We start from the raw sequence: 23,658 nt of genomic DNA on the forward strand, positions 1-23,658 counted from the left end.
CTATTTGTTTGACTTACCCTACTTCCCTCTCAGTACTCTCTCAAAAAAAGAGCTGAATTTATGTATGCTTTTTCTTTTTTATTAGGTCTAGTGTCATTGTACTCCTCCTTTTCTTTCAATCATAATTTTTCCATAGACATGAAAGATTTCAGCAAAACATGCTGAACAGAGACCTCACTGTGGAACACGGGTAGCTTTTTCAAAACCTAAAACAGTAAGAGTATCCTGAGAATAGAACAAAAGAAATTAAAACGCTAGATATGCCACAGTTGTCTCGTGCAGCAGTTAGAAATTTAATTATTTTATCTCGTAGAATAATGTGCCCTTCAGAAATCATTTTGGACTAGATGTTTCAAACCAATGATCTGTAGTTAATTATCTTTAATAACTGTTGCACATTATGGTTAGATCTATGTTTTTGCTAAACCAATTAATAATATCTTCATTAGTATAAAGACAAGGTAGCAGGATCCTTTCATTTTTCACATTGAAGGAGTAGATATTTTAAACACTGTAATTTACTTTAGCCATGCATTTCCAGTGATATGACTAATTAATGAAACTTCAAAGATACAACTTTCAAAAAGCTACTTATTTTAAAGTCATTGTTGAGCATTTAATGACATTAGGTTGGGGGCATTGCTGACACCCTAACTCTCCATGTCCTGGAATTGTCCAAACTCATTTAAACCACTAAAATGTCTAATGTTAAAAAAGAAAGAGAAAATTAACCGAATATGATCTCTTTAAAAGACCTGTTGATGAAAGATGAAAGAACCAAAAATGAATGACCTCTCTTTCTCTTTAGTAGTTGTAATGACTACAGGGCAGAAATATTTCCTCTTTAGTTAAAAACACAGCAGGACCATAGAAATTTCACCTATTGTATGAACAGTAGTGATGGCTAAGTACATCTTAGATTGGCTTTTCCCTTCATGGACAGAGTAATCATAGGTTGGCTGCCTCAGTCAGACCTTGCAGTTGCAAATTCAGTCAGGTGAACAGTTCATTGATACCAATTATTGAAAAGGGGGCCCAATTCTAGCATTCACTGTCCCATTGGCTACATGCAGAAAAATTTCATACAAATAATTTAACTTAGTTACCTTGGAAAATTTCAATCCCAAAACTGTTTAAACCAGAACACATCATTTTTAAATTGTATTTAATACATATCTTAATGCACCCAAAAGTCTTGAAACTTGCTTATATATGTATGTCCCCTTATTAAAAATTTCTAGAGGTAAAATATGATCATGAGAAATAATTCAAGTGAGATGAAACTTAGGCCAAGGGAGGAAATAAAAACCTTAATTCTAAGTTTATTAAGAAATTTACTCCATATTAATGATTTTCACGATAGCAGAAATCAGTTTGAATCTGACATTATGATATTTACTATACATAGTGAAAAACAAACTGTGTCCTGAAAAACAAATTTGCCAGAAAAATAGGAAATTCTGTTTACCCTAAAATCAGACGCAAAAAGTTGATCTTCTGTTGATGACTTGAAGAACATAATTACTTAATTACAATGAATAATTATGTTTCTGTTCTCTGGACAAAATCTAAGGTGAATAACTTATCTCATAATTGCCTATGCTTTTAAGAAGTTAATAATCTGTCCTTTGTATCATGTGATTAAAATCTTATAAAGAATTTAAGGTAAAAATATAGTAAAGGACAAATTAGTTGGTCTTATACTAAAATTGGAAATCAGTTGAAAACAACAATTTTAGTTCTATTTCTGAGAAAAATTCTATAACTGAATAGCTATATATTTTTAATTTTGGCAAGAATCAGGCAACTTGGCCTCTGACAAAAAAAAAAAAGCACACAAAGTCAAAGACTGTCCAATTCCATTAAAAATATTTGGTGAAATCAGCTGCTGGAAGGAATCTATTTGTTGATATGGTCACTGGAACTGTCTTATGAGGAATCTTTGTTGCCATCTTGAAACAAATGAGAAGAAAGAGAATTTTACATCAAGAAGGCAAACGTTTTACTTACAGTATATGCACACATTGAAAGCCATTCTCTGTACACAAAATATTCAGATCTGTTAATGTCATCCATCAAGTTGAACTACAATAATGGTTTCCCATTATATCTATGAGTAATTATCATCACTTGACCTTCATTGTAAGGTCACTCAAGATTGTCTTCTCACTGTCATCATTGTCCATGAACTCTTTTGCATGTGCTCTCTGCCCTGCTTACTAGCCTGTGAATTCTGTTTTGAAACCTGTTCTCTCTCACTTCAAAGACTTGACCCACACAATTTTATCCATTTATCTCATTTCAACCAAAAAGCAACTTACTTCCTCATGGATATCACGTCTAACCATTTGTCCCACAAACCAGTTTAGATCTATTTTTCAGAAGTCTAAATAGATCTCATTACCAGGTATTCTTTTTTTATTTATAAATTTCCCCCAAACTTGTTATTCTTCTTTGATTTCAATTAAGATAAAAATTGTGTATATTTTCATATCTGTAACACCTCAATGTCTGCCACATAGTAGAACTCAAACAGTCAATGAGCCAATGAATATATCAAACAAATTGTCAAAAATTTAAGATAGTCTCCAGTAAAACACATAGAAACATCACTGAGTAGAGAAACATAATTAAGTCATATTTCAGAGGAACTAATTTGTGAACTTCAGATAAGATAATGTAGATGTTACTATATAAAGAATAAAAATAAACTATGGTACTACTTTTAGCACATTCCTACAACCTCAATTAATCAAGGTACATCATCAGTCTGAGTGTTCCAAAGACCATCTCTACTAACTATATGTTGCAAACAGAATAGCCCCCTGAATTACTAAGTAGAAAACACAAATCATTCCTCAGTATTCTGGTCATTCACTACTCATTTCAGGAAAAGAGAAAAAATGATATCCTCAAGTTATAATGTTTTGTGCTTCCTCCCCAGCGCTGGATTCTGCAACTTCTTTGTGAAAAATTGCAATAAAAAAGGTCACTATACATTTGCAAATAGCTTTTAAAACCAGAGCTGTCTCCTGGGAATATGATCCTAATAGGATAGAGACAAGGCTAAGTTGCTGAATGCTGCTGGTCATTATTCTTTTGTTTCAACTCAAAGAAAACATGCACAAATCTCATAACTAGACTCCCGGGCATGTGTTTTTGCTTACTGCCTAATGTGGTTCTAATAATGCAAACATTCCAGCTAAGTAATGATGACACATCTACAGCTATAGATATTAGAAGCTTACGCAAGGGAAACATTTTAGAAAATACAAAGGGAAAATACAATAAACGTTTTATTTCAATGTTCTTGCTATATCATACTGATACTTCTGCTCTGAGTTAGCATGAATAAAAAGGGGTGGAGGACTCTAAAATATTAACTAGAGAGAATTTATTCAAAATTAGCCTTGAATTGTACTCAATTCAGAATTAGTCCCACCTTTGTGGGTACACATTGATGAACTGGTGAATCTATTTTGGTGGAATGCCTTTTTAGCTCTATTATTCATTATTGTTTCTCAAACATGTGTCAATGATATATTCCTTGTGTAAAATAAGAAATATACTGATTCTATGTCTTCTTGTTTTTGTTTAATTTAATCATTTAAAGAGCTGGATGTCAGCCCTTCCGGGAATCAGTTCCAACTGAAACTTCAACATATAAGAGAAAGTATCAGATGTTGGTTGGTTGTATTTGTGCCGTTGGCCAATAGTTCCTATATTTGACCTTTCTCATCCATAGCCATGTGGTTTGGGTGGGAGTGCTCCTGCTCTCGAGAAATTCTTATAAAAAATTCTCATCTCTCTTTGCTAGGATGGCATGATTGGTAAAAAGATTTGATAAAAAGATAAGTGTGACTATTAAACCCATGAGACCTGGATTCACTATTTGTAGGTAGTGCTTCAACCAAAATAAATCTCACCTGCAGATGAAATGAAATCACCACATACAACAGAGGAGAGCTGAGAGAATAGTGGAACAGGTCAGGACATACTGTATCAGTATCAAAACTCACTTGATCCCAGTATCACCTTTAAATTTACAGTTACTTGAACCAAAAAATTTTCCATTTATTTAATTTCATCTGTTTTTAATTTACTTAACATGCTGTCAAATTACTTTCAGTATATATCACAAAATTCAATGTAAGTCCAATTTTTAACTTTGTTGTCTAGGACTTTTAAGAACTGACTACAGGGACCAGAAGGATAGTACAGTGGGTAAGGCTCTTGCCTTGCAAGTGGCTGACCCGGGTTTAATCCCTGACATTCCATATGGTGCCACAGACCCCACCCCCCCAAGAGTGATCTCTAAACTCAAAGTCAGATGTAAGCCCTGAGCACCACTGGGTATAGCCCATATATAGAAAATGAGACACAAAAGAACCTTGTCCAGTCCTACATACATTTTTTCTTATTCCATGGAAATACACCCATCTGTATCTTTGTATATGACGTTCCCCTATCAGCAGATTTCTTTGCATTCTTAAAGGCCCAAATCAAATATCTCTTTCCTCATTTGACATCAGCTCTCTCTAGCATATCCAGTTTTTAAACTCTTTCCATTTTCATATAGGCCTATTGAATTATATATTTTGAGTATACAGTGTTTAACTTGTGAGCTCCAAAAGTAAAATTACCAGACTGGAGACGTAGTACAGGGTTTACAGCACTGCCTCGTGTGTTGCTGCAGCCATCACAGACCTGGTTTGACTCTCCAGCACCGCATATGGCCCCTGGAGCAATGCCAGGGCTCACTCCTGAGCAGAGAGCTAGAAACAATTCCTGAGAATCCCTGGGTGTGGTTCCAAACTCAAACCAAAACAAACAAGCAGAGTTAAATCACTACAGCTGGTAATGTGTGTTTCTGCTGTGTCCCTGAGCACTAGACTCAGCATAGAAAAAAATACTAAATAAATATTATAAAATGACTAACAAGCAAATAATAAACAGATTTAGCACTTATTCAGTACTGATTGTGTAATATTTGGTCTTTTAGTCAAAAGTATTGCAAGCCACAGGAAAACACTTATGACATTGATTCCCCAAAAATTATATCCAGGAAGCAGTGAGGCATGTAGTCATTGCTGCTGTTAGAAAAATCACTAAGATATTAGTGTAATTAAACATGGTTTGTGTGCCGAACTTCTCTGAATCTTCATTTTCTCATTTGTAAATAAGGCTATTATACCAGAATACTTATAGGTTGTAGTGAGGCTATAATGAGAATGCAAACAGCAGTATTGAAAAATAAGTGATGTTTGTGACATATTTTAGTACTCACTTTTTATTTTATCAAAAGATATAACCACATCATGATAGTATGAGAAATACTTCTTTATTACAAGAAAAATGTGACCAAATTTTGAAAATGATATTTAATTAAAATTTGACATATTTAAAAATGAGAAAAAAAATCAGGACAGTCACCTATTTTGTAGTCTATATATTTTCATTATTATTTGATGAAGCAAACAGGCTTATGTTTGCCACATATGTCTCCTACACTAATTCTTACTAAATCAAGTTGATTTAATAATAAAATTGAGTAATTTAAATTTTAGTTAACTTTGTAAAATTTAGATAAAACTATTTAGATCATTAGTTTTCAGATTTCAGGATGTTTCACTACATATAGGATGTTTTTAACCATATACTCTCCTTGGGGGCTGGAAATACTATGATTTAACAGTTACACAAAAATTATTCAAAAGCCATGCTCTGAATTTTAAAGGATTTATTTGGTTACTTGACATGCTTAAAAACATTTTTAAATTAAAATCAATTACTTTGTACTTTCTTAATTTTAAATTAGTTCAAAAGTAGTAAGGCATTTTTTTCTTAAGGAAATAAAAATTTCCAGTATTCGTCCAATTGATGAACAATAAGACATTGGAAATTAAAATATATTTATTGATGCTTTGTCAATAATCTATGTGAACTAAAGTGCTGAATGGTAAAAGGTGCTATTTCTTTGATGTTGATAGCTAGATTTAAATTAACCTTACTTCAATATTTGTTTGTAATTAGAGATGTATTAAATGACAATTTATTGTCATTATTAAGAAGAAGGTGGCTTACAAATGCACTTTCTCTTAGAAAGTCAAGCTGAATTTTCTCAGTTTAATCAAACTAGAAAGCACTATAAATCCCCGTAGAAAACAAGTTTATATACTTATTATAATTAAATGAATACATTCTAATCTAAAATGCTTGATTGATTCCTAAAATACAGCCAGTTTTTGTTACTATTGATATGCTGGCTCTGCATTTAATCCTATGCATAACTGAGATTTTCTAAAATTCTTGAAATAAATATAGTGCAAAATATGTCTATTGATTTACAGGAATTGGAATGATGTTAAACTCAATTAACTAATATTTATTCTATTTCACTTTTTCTCATGTGCTGTTTGTGGATATCAATAATCCCTTGAAATTATCCGATCACTTGAAAACTTTACAAATACCTTTGAATTGAAAAAATTATTTTAACAAAACTCAGTTAATTGATATTTAATTTAATTCCATTTCTATCTCATTTTCATTTTTGTCATTCACAAATTAACTGGCCAGAATTCACAAATTAGCCAAGGGCTTAAATACTCAATTTTTTTAAATTGTCCACAAGGCGGCAGTAAAACATCTTGCTTCCCCAATATCTTGAATTTCCAAGTGTTTCTTTTCTAAATGTTTAGATATATTAGTCTGATTAATATCAAAAGTATTATTCTTTTAAATTTTAATTTTGCCATTCAAATATAATTTGAGTAAATATGAGTTGTCATGATGAGACCCTTGTTATTTTTGTCCTAGGATGAGTAGAAATCCTCAAAAGTTGTGATAACATGAGCCGCTTATGTATATTAATAAGCAATACTCCTTTTTTTCCCTTACAATTAGTTTTGATAAGAGAAATTTCTATCTTATTGACCAATCTTAATGTTGATACATATTTTTCTCTTCTCCTAATCATATGTAAAAAAGATAATCATGTGTGATGTTTTTATTCAGTTTCAAATAAAGTATAAAATTGAGTCTCCCATTTGTTTAGCAGGAGCTCTGACTCACCCTTGTTGTACAGTAAAATTACACTTTAATAGATTTTCTTTCTCAGTGCAAAGAAAATATTTAATGATATTGGACATTGAAGGCAGAGCTGTTCTGGTAGGGTTCCCACCCACTGGCACTGTCAGCTGTCTTGTCAGAGTTATTGCTTACCTGCAATGGGCCTGAGTTGGAGATTCTCTTCCATGACCTCATGTGTCAAGCAAGTGAAGGGTACCTTGGAGCTCAGTCCCCATATAAGAGAGGAGGCGGAGGACTGGAAGGCTGGATGACCTTGTACTGTTCACTGAGTTTCTGATGCCAGAACAATGGTTGCCCTGAGGACAAGAGGCTGCCAAAGGCAACACTGGCATAATATGTCATCCCTGTAAATGCCTGCCATTCCTAAGAAAGCAGACATGTGTGCATGCATTTGAGAGTGAGAGGAGAGGGCAAAGGGGAGGAAGAGGAAGAGAGAGTGAGAGAGCGAAGAGAGAGAGGGAAAGAGAGAGTGAGAGAGAGAGATTGAACTGAGGCTCTGACAAAATACATTCTAAACATACTTCAATATAAGAGCTCTAAACTGCAGTCTTCATGCTGTCTGCATTCCAGTGGAAGCTGCAGGGAACTTGGCCCAAGCAAGATTGTGAGATTGAGTCTTACATTTTGCCAATACAGAATGCCATGAGTGTGTGCATATGTGTGTGTGTGTGTGTGAGCAACATCAAAACAAATTATTTATGAAATGTGTTCATGTGACAAAATGCAAGAGTTGGCAATGCAGTATAAATACCCAGACACACAGCTTCCACTCTGCCCATTGTCTCGATTAAGACACTAAAACCTTTAGAATTGAATGTTGTTTTGCTAGTAATAAAGAACATGAAGTTCATAGCAATTTGAGCCTTCAAAAGGATGGTTTTCTATTTAAAATACTCTAAATTAAAACATACATCAAATACATAGCACTTGATTTTTGAAAATGCATATGCTTTTATAGCTAGCTACTCCAGGAAAATGCACGAAATGATTTAATTTTATATTAAGGTGCAAATATAGTACTAGATTTGTGTTGAGACACAAGTGTTTTGTAGCACAGAGTGAAGCTTTTTGAAAGATTTCACTACCAGATATAAAACTACTGAATTCAACATCTGAAAGTAATAACCTGATTTTCTGACTTTAAGGAAAGCACATTGATTTTAGACATATTGAAATTTATAAGTTTTAGAAGTGTGTTTGGGTGAAGGTTAAGTCGTCCTTGACAGTATTAAAAGAAAGGTTTGAATTGTTGAATAACCACCTTTCACCCATCCCTAATTGTAATTTAAATGACAATATGCTCTCAATCAATAGCTCTTTGTCACACTTTGAAGATCTAGGGATGAGATTTCACCCCATGAGTTTACAAGGCAAAAAGCTCCTCGCTCATAACACTAGAATGTTGCGTAGGAATGCTGCTTCTCAAAAAATTCATCCTGAATAAAGGTTTTTAAATCATACCTAGAGACAGTAATATTTTTGAAAAGTTAGGAGTCTTTATTTTGTAATTTGTCAGCAAATATATACCAACAATATTAGCCCATTAAAAAGCTAAATTACCTTCTTACTAATTTCTTTAGTTCAACTGTACTCATTTCCTCCTAATCGCTAATCTAAGCATTTACTGTTTTGGATTTGTACTAAGTACGTTTCATTACATTTATTTCTCTTCATTCTTTAATCTCAGTAGAGTTTAATATTCATTCCCATTTAGCAGATGAGTCTCATACAGATTGAGTCACTTTGTCATTTTATCATACTGCAAAGGAAGGGAAGAGCTTTATTCTAAATGACCCAAACACTTAACCAACTTCCTTGCTTCATACAGGATGAAAATTCAATGTGATTTAACATGACTGCTTCTTTTTTTTTCTCAAATCTTTATGCAGAACTTTAGAAATATATAAGCACTTTTATTATGTACTAATAAAATGTAAAACTGCATTTAGCACTTTTAAGACAGGCTTTATGTGTGGAAACAGGCAGTTTTTATGTCTTTCTCCTGCTTTCCCAGAAGAATTTGTTCTTCATATGTGGGAACATGTGTTGCATTTTGTTAGTACATTCATAGAATAATTCCGAATTTCCAGTTGGGCTGCATCTATTTAGGTTTAAATGAAATGGAGTTTGTACATGCAGTCACTAACCAATAAATTCACAATTTGCTTTGAACATACAAGACCTCAAGTTGTTAGTTTCAAGAACTCCAAAACTAACTTTAGTATATATGACCAGACAACCATCAATATCACATGATAAGAGATTTTTAACTTGGCTGTCTTTTCTGCTAAAGAGTTGGATAATGGCCATTTATATATTGAGTGTTTATGATTTGTTAGAAATATAGAGATGAATGAAGATACAAATCCTGCCATTGAACAGGTTTTTCTAGCCTATTTGCTGATCTTGTAGTATCTTAAAATAAGAATTATTAAGAATTGGCATATGAAAATATATGCACTATAATTCAGTGGGGGTGATCAGAATTCCTTGAAAAATTAGGAAATCTGGAATTATTGGAATAGAGTTTTGCATGACAAAAATTGTTCGGGGGAACTTTATGATTATCTTCTTTTCATAGCTATGTTATATCTCTGTCATAGTAGTTCCCACAGGTAGCATTTTATTTTTAAGATGAAATGGCTTTTCTCATGTAAGTGACTGCAGTGGACTTATTAGGGACATGTGTGGAAAACTAAGTGTTTTGTAATTGCTATACAATGGAGCCTTGTATGATCACTGGGGCTGCGTTCAATTGTTCCTAGTGAAGAAAGAACCCAAGGAGTGTAAATAATTGTCTACTGCTGCAATGGTAGAGCTGAAATTCTATCTCCAATCTAGCTCTTTCTAAAGCTTGTATTTTAATTCCTCAGCTGACTAGGTCATTCCCTCTAATTCCCTTCTAATGAGCAAAATCCATTTTTGTGATGGCCATCGAGAATGAGACTAAATAGGGGGTACTGGCTCCCTACACTGTGTTCTCTTTGACATTCTCATTCTTGTGGAATATAAACTGCCAGGGTTGCTCTTCAGGTGTGAGTGGCTGGCAAACAATACACTTTCATGGTAAGATCATCTAAGTTAGATGACTTAAATTTACACAATTGGCAATAACAGCAGCACCCCCAAAGAGTGGGAGAATTAATTCACTAGTGCCAGTCACTCCACCTGCCATTCCATGCTGGATTGAGAGTGAGGTGGGAGTTGGCAATCTGCTGTTCCCACAGCCACTCTTGGCTGACTTACTTGGTGAGTCTGTTGTTTAGAGATAAGTATTTAGCCATCATCCTCATCATCATTAATATTATCTAGATATAAAACATTTGCAATTTTAGCACCATTGCAGAAATCAAACTATGTGATTTTTTTGCAGTTATAAAAACTGCTCAGTGGATATTCTATGACACTTTCACCATGTTACATATAGAGATGTATAGCATGTCATCTTTATTAATTCATATTGCCTAGCCAACAACAGACCAACTTGAATCTAGCAAGATTTAATAGAGCAAAATAAAGTGATAAGTAACTAGGGCCATAATGTGCTTGGGAACTGTCATTGGAGAGAGACAAGGTTGTTTAAGAACCTTAGAGAAAAGGGATGTGAGTATCCTGTTGTTTCCCTAGACCCAAAGCAGACACTGCAAATCCATCTTCACTGCTGAACACGCGGGGCCAGTGAGACTATAAATAATCCTGCTTAGAGAGCTGCATGTAAGAGTCCTTCTTTCCATGTCAGATTTCCATCCAATCTTGCCTGGTCTTAAGCCAGTTCCCTATCCAGGGCTCAGCTGAGTTGATGAGCCGTGAAGGGCTAGGAGCTTATTTTTATTTGAGGGACATTGGTAACATGCCCTGTGATGATACCAGGGCTGCTGTGAAGAGTCTTACCACTTATTACTCATGTATATAAGATTGGTGGCGGGGGAGGGGGCTCGGAATTCTACTAAAATGTTTTATGGACCTGGGAGAGAGCTCATTGGGCTACAGTGTATAGGTTACATGCCTGAGGCCCTGAGCTTGATCTCTGGCACTGCATGGATTCCTGGCCACTATTACAACTGCTTTTGTGATTCCCAGAACCACGGGAAGAGACTAGCAGAGCATCTCTAGGCCTTCACGTTGAACTATCAGGCCTACACTTCCAGCTGGCAGGCAGCGTATTACAGGAGCGACCCCCAACTAGCCAGCCCCCACCAAATGTCGTAGAGTTCTTGGAGAAGGAGAATGCAATAAAAAGCATTGTTACTATAGGAACCAGAATCGCTATCTTATCACTGATAAGATATATACATACACAAACATAATTTCTTTATAATTTCCAAGACCACCCGTAAAGGGACATCGGACAGAAAGTCTTCAACTCCTGAATAGATTATCTCCCTTCTTCTTTTTCCTCTTTTCTCACTCCCTACCATCATCCTGGTTTTCCTTTTATCCTTCTGTTTCTTTTAAAGGTTGTTTGGGGTTTTTTTTCCCTAGTTTTGTTTAAAAAATAGTTATAAGGTAATCATAGGTCCTCCCACTCATACCAGATCTCTCCTATTCTGCTTGAATATATTTGAGGAAGAAGAAGAAAAAAAGCTGGCAATTCCATAGTTAGAAAGGGTTTAAATGCAAATGAGATCTCAAGGTAACACTTGAGTGTGAATGAATTTCATTCAGAGATTGCCAATCACTCAGCCATCATGAATGATTGACAAGAACTCAGGGTCCTCTTGGCATGGAGGAGTGTCTCTAAGAGGTGGGGAAAAGGGGCAGAGAAAGGTTAGGGGTGAAGAATACATATTTTGTGCCTTTCAGAGTTTTTGAAAGGTCATCCTTTCTGATTTTATTTTAAATCTGAGTCAAGGCTCTTCTATCTCTAGGATTTGTGAGTATTTGTTTTAAAGCTTTGATTATTATATTTTTCTGGTAGATTTATTAAATAAAGCATACTTCCTTTATTTCAGAATTCTCCCAAACAAGTCTTCAACCAGCATTACCTCTGTATAGTTGGTTATATATGGTTATTTAACAAAATTGTCGCTGGACTCACTCAAGAACGTGATATAGGTTATTTGGGGTAATTTTCAGTTTTCACCTGAAGCGCTACACATAACTGTGCTTAAAATGCATCAACCTCCCCCCCTCACATTGTCAGAATCAAATTGATCTGTCTGTCAAGACTGTCTTATAAAAGTCTGTGACTCTGCCAGAGCACTCAGATTTTGTTTTATAAGTGTTTGAAATATTGGGAAACACGTAGATTATTTATGGAAAACTTGAACCCCTGCATATTCCCCACTTTTTGGTCATCTTTGGAAATTGGTCTGGGCTTAATATACAAAGTCAAGATCTTTGAAGCATACCCTACTTATTAATTTTTAAATATTGGAAAGCATTATTTTCTTGTCCTAATTAGGGTATGCTTTCCAATATTTAAAAAAATAACAATTCTAGAGATAGTATAGTAGAGAGGGCAAGGCACTTGTTTTGCCCATGGATAACCCAGGTTTGATCCCTGGCACTCCATTACCTCGCCCCCACCCTGCCCCCAGTCCACCAGTAGTGAGTTCTGAGTATAGAACAATACTTGAGCACAGCTGGGTGTGGACCTAAACCCCCCTATCCCTATGTCTCGAAGCAAGACAATGCACACACATACATACAAGTACATACACACACAGAAATTAGTATTTGGAATGGCAGATTATACATTCTGCCTATTTTTCTCAACTGCAATGCCCTAAATATTGACCGAATGTCTCATTTTGTTGTGGTGGGGGCATACCTAGAAAATCTCATAGTTTATTTCTGGCTCTGTGCTCAGCGTTTCTCCTAGTGGTGCTTGGGAGACCATGTAGTATTGAGGATGGAACTAGGGTAGGCAGCATGCAAAATTATTGCCTTACCCCCTGTACCATCTCTCTAGCCCTTAACTGACTGAATGTTTTAAGGTCTGTTAGAAACTCTAAAATGAATTATATGTGACCTCTGAGCCCAAATAGCTTACCAACTCAGAAGATATAGCTGTCTTAGTGGTACTCAAGCCTGTTTCACCCACTGAAGGAAGGTATTCTGACACTAAAACTCTTCACGATTTACCAAATCAAAATAAGCAAATGAATAAAATTGTCTCAAGTAAACCTTTTTCTCACTGTGCTTTTCTTACATGAATAACATCCTCCCTAAAAGCTAACAAGCAATTTATAAAATGAACTCATTTTGCAACCAATTCAGTATGGACATAAAGTGATCACAGTGTATAGGATTTTTCCATGTGGGACTGGCATATGAATAGAGCCATTTAATGATATTCCCCCAGTGAGGAAGGCACTTATTTCAATGTTGAGTTGGAAACAGTAATGTTCCTCTTTCCTGCAAATAAGTGTGGGAAGCACCTTCTCATGACAGAGCAGCAATGTAGCAGAAGAATTCAGAGTTAGAGACATAGAAAAGCAGATAGGGAGCTTGCCATTGCCTGGCACCCCATATGATCTACTGGGCCATGCCAAGTGTGATCCCCGAGATCAGAGCCAGGAGTTAGCTCTGAGAACTGCCTAGTGTGACCCCCAAACTAAACCAAACCAAACTGACCCAAACAGACTTACTTAATTCCGTTAACACTACATGAAACTACTGCTGTTCTTATTTTTTGAGTGAGGACCATGCATGAGGGACAGGAAAGCCTGGTGTATCTTGGCTCAATCATATTATTTCAGCCAGACCCGGATGTGCCCAGGCTCAGGGGTGAATTATTCATACTCAGATTAGAGCAGGTTCTTGCTTACAAACATGACTTAGAACTGTCCAAGAGATATGTAGCTAAATGCTTTCAACTAGCCTTTTTCCCCTGGAGATTTTTATTTAATTGAATAGAAATAGATAAGATCATATTTTAAGAAAGAATTAGAGCATGAAACAGCCAATGACAAATCTTTCTTTTCTCCTTCTGGTATAAACAAATAAAGCATTGGTAAAATCAGTTGATTAAATGTCCAGAATACAAATATCTTAACTGAAATAACTTTAAGCAAGTTTATAGGAAGGACTAAACCTAATGACTTGGGGGGAAGTGTTCTTTGGGCCACACCTGGTGGTGCTCAGGGGTTACTGCTGGTTCTGCACTCAGAAATTACTCCTGCTTGAAGAACCATGTGGAATTCCAGGGATCAAACCCTGGTCAGTCAAATGTAAAGAAAGTCCCACCCTCTACACAATATCTCCAGCACAAACCTCATGAAGATTTTGAGGTGAAAATAAAACTTTTCAGTACAGATCAAATGACTACTGGACATCTTCACAGAAGGACAAGCAGACCAACATTGTAGCTGACCAACTATTGCTCTGAATGAACTGAAAGATGTTTCCCAAATGATTCCAAATGAAAAAAGGGCTTCAGAGCAAAATCACTATGTGTTCCTTACACTAGGTGTATAGGTATTTAAAAATTATATTAATCTCTTTACCAATGTGGACTCAATTAAGAAAATGTGAAAGAAACAAATTTCTTGAGGAATCACTTATATCACTTATATTAACTAGGTAGATTAAGCACATACATATGCATCATTATAATATGTACCAATATTTAAGTACATGTAAATATTATATAATCTGTCTGTATATCTTATTAATAAATGCATAGGTATTTGAAATTATGTAAATATCTAATATATTAAAGTAGCTCCTACTTGGCTAACAGTCAAGATTTCAGGAGAAATGAGACAACAGCTCAGAAATTCTATACTATGACTTAGTACTATCATAGGGTGTTAAGTGTGCTCTAAGTTAACAACAGCAAGGAAAAGAAGAAAAAGCCTGATGTTTATAATGTGAAATAAAACAATAAATCTCTAAAATTTTGAATGGACAGTGACATTTGATGAGAATGTTTGAAGTAAAATAATCTTGTTTATACTTTAAAAATAAAAACATTATAGAATGCTACCTATTACCTTCATAAGTAAAATTAAAAAGAGGTACTCAGAAAACATCTACATTTAGATGGGAATAGACAGCACTGATAAGTGGGATATTATATCTGTTTAAGTTTAAATCTATATAAGTTCTGTTTCATGTCAGTGAATTCTTCCCAGTTCCATGTCAAAATTCTTCCCAGTGTTTACAGAATGTGCATGAAGTTCCTCCATGACACTTAACATCAGATCTGGAGTTTTCATTTCATTTCTTAGGAATACAAATTTTAATTTCAGAAAATGAATTGACCACAAACATTTAAAATAATTTTTTCAGTAAAAAACCAAAGTCGTTACTCATCTGTTAGCTAGAAAACTGAGCTGTGTCTAGACTTCTTTTGATAGATATTTTAAACGTGTTTCTAGAAAGTACTGACCTACAGAACTTTCATAATAGTGGGAGCATTTTGTATTTATGATTCCCAAGAATGTAGCTACCTGTGCTTATAGATCACTTGAAATATGACTTTGCAGTAGAACACTGATTTTTAAATTGTTTAATTTTCATTTCAACTTTGAGTGACAATATTAAAAATTAGGCCAACATTACTAAATAATAAAAATAACCTAAGAGATTTCCTTAAAAAATAATCACATTAGTAGCTACTGTATTGAACAGCATACAATGATCAGTTACTCTTTCACAGAGAAACTGTCATTGCAGATGTTGTGATTTTTTTACACATGGTGATTTATATTATGTACATACAGTTGTCATATATTCTTTCTGCTAAAATCATTCAATAATTGTAAAGTAAGTAGAGATGTGAAAGTAGGTTTTACTATATTATTAAAAATATCGGAGACTTTAATGTGGTCTATTTTTTAAAAAAATTCAAGAACCTTTGGATCAAGTTTCAGTCACCATATTTTCATACCAATAGTGATTGTGCATGTTAATTTATAAAATAAGAGACTATTTTGTGTTTGCTTTAAAAAAGATTAGTTTTATCCTTTGCATCAACATTAATTTTATTATATATAGCATGAAAATATTTATAAAATAATTATAGTTAATTATTTTATGCCTTGTTTTATAAATTTCATTGCAGTGTAGCATGCACACATAAAGAAAGATGCATATACAACACCTGTGTGGTTTCATGTTTTTGCTAGTATTGCTAATCAATTGTCTTACTCTGAGTTTAAGCAAGGTTGACAAAGTTCTAAGGACTTATGATATCACTCAATAAACATTGCATTTTAGCATCTTTGGCATTACTGTAGGGGAAGATCTACAATCATTCTAGCAACTTTTCTCTACTGACTTTCACTATTTAGATCTTTCACTATTCACTATTACCCTCTTCTAATTTGTCAGTTATTCCATGCTTATTATTCCTCCAGGATAGGAGTCAAAGATGTTTGTTTAGTTATGTGATCTCATCCTATCTTCAGTTACGTCTATTTTCATAAACTCTAATTCCAATGTTCCAGATGTTGAGTTCTAGAAACCTGAGTTTTTTGAAGAATGATACAGGTTGGAGCGATATCGAAGCAAGTAGGGCGTTCTCCTTGCACTCGGCTGACCCAGGTTTGGTTACTCCACCCCTCTCGGAGAGCCTGGCAAGCTACTGAGAGTATCTCGCCCGCATGGCAGAGCCTGGCAAGCTACCCATGGTGTATTCGATATGCCAAAAAACAGTAACAACAAGTCTCACAATGGAGACATTACTGGTGCCCACTCGAGCAAACAGATAAGTAATGGGGTGATAGTGATACAGTGATACAGTCACTCAACTAAAAAACTGAACATATTTCTTCTCTATTTGAAGTCTATTGCTCCAACTCCCCACCTTTTTTATTAAAGTATTTGTGGACTGTAATAATTTCTGTTACTGAATATATTTTATTTTAATTTTTTAAATGCTCTTCTAATTTGAATTTAGGCCTTCGCATAGATTTGTTGTCGGAGCTGTTTTGAAATATAGGGTTTTAAATGCATGAAACCCATCCTTTAAAAATGATTTGTGAATGTACATTTAAAAATGGTTAATGCTTATTTATTACAAATGGAATAATTACAGCTAATGGAACAGTGCCATTTAACATCAGTGTAGTGGTGTGGGGGAGCTTGGTAATTAACGGCTCGAAAAGTGCCTTTTTTTAGATTAAGGAATGACAACCACTGAACACCTTTCTGTGAAACGTCTCAATATGCTAAAATCTCTCCTGTTTATTCTTATTGGTTAAAGACAACCGAATTGAGGGACATTCCGTTTTAATTGAGAGAATCACCACCTGAATTGTCCCCTGAATAGAAAGTAGACTTTAAAAAAATGTGATACAGAAATCATTTAGCATAAAGAATAAGAGTTTTCTAAGCAAAATCTGCATTTCTAAATATTCCAAAGTACCAGAGTGGCGATGCCCCCTTTTGAACAGGCTGCCCCTCAAGATGGGAGGATTTAATTAGTGTTTTAAATTACTCTTTCAAGTTACTGCTTCATCTACTTAGAAAAGACAAGATATGTTATTTTTAACCTGGTCATTCAGCATGCTCCACAAACATTTTAAAACAGTTTGTCTAGAGTAAATAAAGTGTACATCTAGGCTTTTCAGCAGAAATCCATCCCAACAATGGCTAGGGCTATAACTTTGTAGCTTTTGGAATATTATGTAAAGGTCTTTTATTTTTTTAAAAATCTCTCAAGATACTGATGTTAATCAGTTCCAAATAAGTAGGAATTCAGTCCCTATCAAATGCCCAACTTTGTGTTTCCATTTTCACGAACATTCTAACTTTGACTAACGAGTTAACTAAGAAACTCTAATAACTGACTTTCAGGAAGAATGGCCTGAGGAAGTGCATTTAAAATTAAACTTCTCCAACGCATAAAGTTTATGCATTATGCCTGCTGTAAAATATGGTATTCCTTTCCCTCTTTTAGTCATAAGAGATTGTGATACTGGGCCCAGTCCTACTCTTAGAACCTTCACTGACATCAATAAGAAAGGAAATAAGTGGTAATTTATTCTGAGTTGAGAAGGCATTTTCTAAAACGCAGTGCAACCCTAATTTAGAATAGAGAAAAAGGGGTATAAATTAGGTTTTTTATAGTGGTAACTATTTGCGGACAATGTAGAGATTTATGGATTAATTTGTTTTAAATTAACTTTTATAGGGTGACTAATAGTCCATAGGGATAAACCAGACTTTCAATTGCCCATGATTTTCAGTCAGATCCCAGACAGGAGATCATTTCTCTCAGGAAACAGTGACACACTTTTAAAAAATGTGCCATATAATTTTTTTTTGTCAGTGTCCAGAGAAGATAAATAACTTCTAGACCTTGGGCAAAGATATTCACAACTGCCCAACATTTGATGTCACATTTCACTCAGAAAAAGAGGAAGACCCTGACCTCTACTCCAGCAGGGATCTTTCATCCATGGATTTCACTGGATGACATAACAGTGGTGCCCATAGGGGTTCATAGAGACAAACGCTTTGTATTATAGACATATAAAGCAGCGTTCCCATCTTTCCTTTAGTCTCAGAAACTGATCAGATCTGGGAACTGAAAGTTCATAAAATTAGCATTGGGATTCTATATCATATCAGAGTCTATCAAAGATGTATTATTATCAAGGTCAGATTTTATTTAAAAAATGGTCAACAAATGTATAACTATCTATCTATATATCTATCAATCTATCTATCGAAACAATTATCCTTCCATCCCTCATGAGAAACCTAGTCATGCCTAGTATGACCTGGGAATAAGGTTTTAATCAGACTGATCATATTTATTTCATCAACTAAAGGTGACACAGCATATTTTATTAAGAGGGCAATTTTATCAGCTCCTTGCTTAAATCTCACTAACAATGGAAAAGATATGTTCTTTATGTTGAAGATAATGCTTTAAGAAAACACATTACTTTAACATCTAATTTCAAAGACATAGTTATACACCTATTTCTATATATCTCACCCAAATTTAGAATATTTTCGCATTGACAATTATATTCTCTAAGAACTTTTGCATGCTTCATTCTGTAACCTGCTCCCATTATTGTTGCCAGATTAGCACAAATTTTACTTAGGTTTGTGTGTATGTGTGTGTGGTGTATGTGTGTGTATGTGTGTGTGTGTGTTACCAGGGATCAAACAAGGGGTGTACTTTACCACTAAGTTACATCTCCCACACAATACTCTCCTCACATATTTTAAAAATAAAATATGCCCATGATTTTCTTGCTGTTTTATATATTACTTTCATCTTTTCTCCAATGTTCCATTTATGCTTTTATTATAACAGTGCCAGGATAAAACTCAATGCTTCATACATGCAAGGCAAGTATACATGATCACTGGACCACAATTCTTGCCCTGTCTTGATGCATTTTTGTGTTTGTTTTTGGACCACACCCAGTGATGCTTAGGGCTTACTCATGCTTCTCCACTCAGGAATTACTCCTGGTGGTGCTCAGAAGACCATATCAGATGCCAGGGATAGAACCCAGGTAGGCGGTGTGGAATGCAAGCACCCTACCTGCTCTCTCTCTCTCTCTCTCTCTCTCTAGTGCCATGGTCCAGCTATGATGCATTTTGATGTGCATTTCTTTATAAGTATAGACCTTCAAATGATATTTTATTCAAATTTTGAGTTCTAGTCTTTCATCATTTCTAGGAAATTTTAGTCATAACTTCAAATTTTAATTTCCCTGTATTCAATATGTATATAAGATATTTTTATTCTTTTCTTTTTTTCAGAAATTTCAACTCTTAGTTTCTTTGGATCATGTTCTTATAACTTCTTTAGATTTATTTTCTAATAAATAACATTTTATTTATATGATTTATTATTTATTTAGTTACATTTGTTTATTTTGTGCATTGAATCTACAGAAAAGTGATAGTTACTTTGATTTATCAAGGACATCCTTTTTATGGACACTAAAATATTTATTTATATAAATATATATAAGCACAGCAGACAGAAAAAAGCACAAATTCTAATATAGAGTTGAATGCATCTTTATAAAGTTAGTATACATTTATAACCATTATAAATCATGCTTTATAAACTGTCTTGCATATTTCTTTGGATGAGCATATGTTGAGTAATTTTTTTTGAGTTTATACCTAGAGGAATTGCTTTATAATGGACTATATGTCATTCAACTTTAGTGAAAGCTACCATACAGTCTGTTTTCCAAAGTAGTTTTAGCAATTTAAATTCCTATAAATGATATGTGAGAATTTTTATGGATCCATATTTTTGTGACTTGTTTTACTTCAAATATGATCTCTGGGAGTAATATTTGATTATTTCCCTTATTCAGTTTCACATCTTATTGGTAATTTGACATTCAAGTTATCTCTTATTGTTTTTTTAATTAAAAAATTTAGTTTTTTAATTTTTTTAATTTAAAAATTTTAATTGAGCATTGGAAAACAAATTATCAAATGCTTCCTTTCCAGCAGGTCTGACTGCGGGGGGGCGGGAATCTCCAAACAATAATAGAGTGAGTTTTTTGTTGAAATATTGAATGTAATCAAAGTAAAGAGAAAGTAAAGTGAAATTTATCAGTTACACAGGTGGGGTGGGGGCCGGGGGGTTGGGGAGGTGGAGGGGAGGTTTACTGTGGTTCTTGGTGGTGGAGTATGTGCACTGGTGAAGGGATGGGTGTTTGAGCATTGTGTAACTGAGACTTAAGCCTGAAAGCTTTGTAATTTTCACATGGTGATTCAATAAAAAATAAAGAAAGAAAGAAAGAATAGAAAAGAAAACAATAAAAAATTTTAATTGAATCACTGTGAATTACAAAGTTAGTCATAGTTGTGTGATCTTCGCCCATTTACTCAACAATTGTTTTATTTCTTTATTTCATAAATTTTAAAAGTATAGCTTACTTTTTAAAAAATTAAATCACTATGAGATACAGTTACCAGGCTGTTTATGAATGGGGTTCAGTCAGACAATATTCCAACACCCATCCCTTCACCAATGCACAAGTGTACATTTCCCACTACCAATGTCCCCCTTTTCCCTTCTGCCACTCCTACCCCTGCCTGTCTCTATGGCAGGCACTTTCCTTCTCTCTCTCTCTCTTTCTCTCTCTCTCTCTCTCTCTCTCTCTCTCTCTCTCTCTCTCTCTTTCTCTCTCTCTCTCTCCTTTTGGGCATTATGGTTTGCCATATTAGATACTGAGAGGTTATCAAGTTTGTTCCTTTACCTATTTCCAGCTCACATCTTATCTAGAATGATCATTTCCAACTATCTTGGTCATAGTGGTTCCTTCTGTATAGCTTACTTTTCATGATGCATGTGATAGGGACTCTTAGTAGCCCCAATTAAAAGTATACTCTTCCAGGTTTGATATCTGTTTGCCAAGAGCCTTAAAGTCCCACCAACCTGGAGTAACTTCATAGTTAAAATGGACTGAAAACCTTTAAGGAAAAAAGTACGCGGCTGTCAATTCTCAGGGGAAATTTCCACCTTTCAGATAAAATCTGCATTGAGAGAAAGGTTGTCGTCATGTCCTTTCCTGTAAAGTAGATCTTCTCCCTCATTCACCCTTTCACTGAGCTAGAGTATTTCTAAGGGGTCTTGGTATACAGCTGAGTCCCCAGTGTAGCTGTCTATCAAATTAACCACTTTGGGCCAGCTCTAATCAATTCCTCTGACTACTCCACCTAACTCATCTGTCAAAGTGAAATCTGTTGTTCACAAAAGACAGACAGGTGTCCCCAGACTTAACTTTATCTCTTTGGAGGTGTGTTTTTACTCCAGCTTTATTCTCTAAGAATAGCTTTTAAGGTCTTTGTCAGTTTGGCAGTGAATTTAGAGAGATGTTTCAAAATTTCATTTCATTATTAGCACTATTTATTTTGGAAGAGGGACTCTTACTTGGAATAGAGGTTCTTCAGGTTTTAGAGGCTCTGAATAAGGTGCAGTTAACTTTTTCCCCCTCGAACTGTTCCCAAGGGTATAGTGACACAGACAGTAGCAACATGACATATGATGACGTCCTTACCCTACAAGCTAATGGAACACATGCTTTTGTGTTCTTGTCTTTTTAAAATTATTGAGTTTGTTTCAAATATTAAGTTCCAACATTAATTATCAGTGTGTAATTCATATAACAAAAGCTTGTTAGTATTCTAAGTATATTTTAGAAATAAGTAGAGATTCTAAGGAAAGAAACTGGTGAGATGCTAGTTTGGGGTATCTTTTGTGCTCAAATGCTGAAATACACAACATCACCAGTCTGTGCTGTAAATAATCAGGAGATATGGAAGATTTATGCTAACTTGTTATAGAAGGTTTATTAAAATTCACCCAAGAGTTAGTTTTAGATCTTCTAAAAGTTGGAAGCGAAGCATTTTTTCTTGTACTCCGAGATTCTATGCAAGTAATTCAAATCCAGATTCTCCGTTTCAACTATTCAATGTAAAAAATACTCTCATTCTTCCTGTATGTGTTGGACTTATATTAGACAATATGATGGATAACAAAAATAATCCTTAGGTCTTTGTATATTTAATTTTTTAGAAATTAAGGCATATGAAAACTAAAGTATATTTGCATCAAATTTCTTCTTGGCAGGGAGGAAATCTTCCTAGAAGGCTTCCTTTAGATAAAATGACTAGAATTTAAACTGGAAAGTAAAATTAACCAGTAATTTCAAAAGATATATGCAACATGAAAATATCCTATCTACTCTGAACTTAAACACATAGCCAATACCAAAGTTATAACTAACTTTACTGTTACTAAGGAAAGGTAAAAAGTGACATTGAAGAGTCTGCATTATCTGATGGGGCAAAAGGAACAACACAACAATAACAACAATAACACCGACTTCCAATGTTGCTCTGAAACATACTAGCTTTGTTGTAGTAGAATGTCAAATTTGTAGACGCTATTTTCTACCTGTCTTAGTATTAATGCCTCTTTGTAGTCCCTTCCTACCTTGTTTATAGTCTTGTTTTGACAATGGGACGTTATCAAGTATGATGCAATCAGAGGCTCAATTAGTGCTTGTCCATTGGGACTTATCCTTTTGGAGCATTTCTAGTGAATGAGAGCTAACCTTGTGTATTTTATCTCAGTCAAGCTCCCTGCTAATGCAATTTCATAAGTGACTGGCATGTACTAAATAAAGCAAAATAACTGTCCAGCTGTAATTATTAATCTCTCATTACTATGAGAAATGAAAAAATAGCTTTAAGATATTATTTATTGAAGTAGACTTCAATGTGTTTAAAGATAACATTCTCTAGACACATTAAAAATGTTATGTATTTATTTTTTAATAGAATCACCACAAGAAGCACAATTAAAAAGTTGCTTATTATTGAGTTTCAGCCAACAATGTTCCAACACCTATTCCATCATCAGTATATATTTCCTAATACAAAATGTCCCAAGTTTTGCTCCCATTGACCCCCGTAGCTTGCCTCTATGACAGACTGACAGATTTCTCTTTCTTTCTCTCTTTCTCTCTTTCTTTCTTTCTTTCTTTCTTTCTTTCTTTCTTTCTTTCTTTCTTTCTTTCTTTCTTTCTTTCTTTCTTTCTTTCTTTCTTTCTTTCTTTCTTTCTTTCTCTCTTTCTTTCTTTCTCTCTTTCTTTCTTTCTTTCTTTCTTTCTT

This window comes from Sorex araneus, chromosome 4 (assembly GCF_027595985.1).
Source record: "Sorex araneus isolate mSorAra2 chromosome 4, mSorAra2.pri, whole genome shotgun sequence".
Taxonomy (NCBI): Eukaryota; Metazoa; Chordata; class Mammalia; order Eulipotyphla; family Soricidae; genus Sorex; species Sorex araneus.